Below are 1,947 nucleotides of genomic sequence, written 5' to 3' on the forward strand. Positions count from 1 at the left end.
TTTCCGTGTCCCTCGCCTCCCCACCCCTTTCCTCCGTGCCCCGCCCACACGCATTTCGCCACTATCCCGACAGGCCCAGCGGCTAGAGGAGTCACCTGGAGGTGGGCGGTGATGGAGGCTGGTCTCGGCTGCCTCTTCGTCTCTATGGTTTTCTGAGGTGGGAGGACTTGACGCAGAAGCAACTGGCGCTTCAGCGGGGACGGGTGAGTGCTGAACTCTGAAGGGGGTGAGGAGACAGACATTCTTTATGGCAGGCAAAATGGAAGGGGGTGCAAGACGGCGTTAGCGACCTGATCTCCTGGGCCGGCCGTTTGTCCGCTCTGGGCTCAGGCGGCTTCTCAGATCGGGCGGGGGTCGCTGTCTCTCCCCGAGGCGCCTGTTCGTTCGGGGGCTGGAGAGGAGTCCTTCGTCTTTCCTGCTGCGCGTCGCCCGCTTTTCTTGACTTCAGCCGCCCCTCCCTCTGTCCCGGGAGAAGTTCTCCGGGTGCCGCCGGGTTCACTTGGGCGCCGGCGTCCGTCTCCCCGCGGGCGCCTGGAGGCACAGGCAGATTCGATAGGTTCCTCGGGTATTTGTGGGTGTGGTTGGAAGGCGGGGGGAGTTTACAGTTAGATCTCCGATGGGGAGAAGGATCAGCCGTTGAAACGAAACAAGTGGAAAGTCAGTGGGGACCCGAAGGGGCAAAACAAAGCGCAGGCTTCGGGGACGGTTCAGTGTTTATGTTTCCAGTGGCTTCCCGCTCTCGCCCTCTCCACCCTGTCCGCACCCACCGCGCGAGGCTGCGCGAGTGAGCCAGGCGGCGTGGACTCTGTGGGAACGCTGGCAGAAGAGTTAAAAACGGACCGTTAAGTTGCTGTCTCTGTGATCTTAGTGTTTACGGGTTCTTTACCTTCTCTTTCAGGTGCCTAAAATATATTGTAGGTATTAGAAATATTAGCAGAATAACCATTTTATAGCTAAGGGACTAGAGTGAGCTGTTTTATTCTCCCGGTGGTACCTGGAAAGACCCATTTTCTTACTATTATGTTATAAATAGGGGTGTCTATCACAGTGTTTTGGGGTGGGTTCTTGGGTTACCTTTGTCTATGTGAAAGCACCCCTGTGGGCCATGTGTGCAAGCGATTTTAGTAGAAGAAAGGAGTTTGCAGGTCAAGTGAAGCGGTTTTGAGTTGACAGCAGTAGGAGGCTCTAGATTTCATGGAAACCATATGGCAAGTTAGTGAAATGTCAGCATCTTAAAACATAGATGTTGACCAGGATGACCAACCTGCTGTCTTTCTGGTGTTGGACAAGGAAGTGAGCTTGTTTGTTATCACCTTATCTCAGGAACTTTGTGGAACCTTCTACCTCTTGTGTGAGGGAAGGTGGTTCTGGCCTCCAGCTGCTCTCTGTTGTCACCCTTCTTAGGTCCCTGATTTCCTCTTCCACTTATGCACATCACTCTGGCTACCTAATTATGGCAAGAAAGTGTCATCAACACCTTCTAAGTGTCCTTAATTACTGAGGATTGTAACACACAGAGTAATTCTGGCAATAAGCATAGGTTCAGGAGTGGGTTGTATGCCTTGGGAGAAAGAGAAATAATTAGTTATTAATAAAAACTAATAAGCAAGAGGACAACAGTGTGTATTGCTGTCTTTATAATCTATAGAATATTTACTATATTTAGTAAGTACACTTTTTACATTTTCAAGGGGTTCTGTTGACACCAACTTTCCTATAATATTTAAGAATAAAACAATAGTATGTAATGTCTCCCATAATGCAATATTATGCAAAATAATTATAACGGAAAGATTTAATTGACCCTCCAGACTTTATATTATTTAACATTATGGGACTAAAGTAATTGATAGTTATTAAAACTACTGTGGCCACTCTTAATCTTTAGTTTTACCTCTCCTTTAAAAAATTATCTTTATTGTTGCAAGTATTATAGATGCCTCCCCC

The 1,947-nt window shown here is 48.3% G+C and overlaps 1 protein-coding gene across 1 annotated transcript in view; it reads left to right on the forward strand.

Annotated features, from left to right (window-relative positions):
• Positions 1 to 58: 58 nt before the first annotated feature.
• Positions 59 to 1,947, forward strand: part of MICU1 (mitochondrial calcium uptake 1) — a 175,389-nt gene continuing 173,500 nt past the window's right edge. Inside the window, exon 1 of the mRNA XM_005864687.2 lies at positions 59 to 203. The gene's annotated coding sequence lies outside the window, so the exon portion shown is untranslated. The remainder of the gene's footprint in view (positions 204 to 1,947) is intronic.

The sequence above is a fragment of the Myotis brandtii genome, unplaced genomic scaffold, assembly GCF_000412655.1.
Source record: "Myotis brandtii unplaced genomic scaffold, ASM41265v1 scaffold190, whole genome shotgun sequence".
NCBI classification, from domain to species: Eukaryota; Metazoa; Chordata; class Mammalia; order Chiroptera; family Vespertilionidae; genus Myotis; species Myotis brandtii.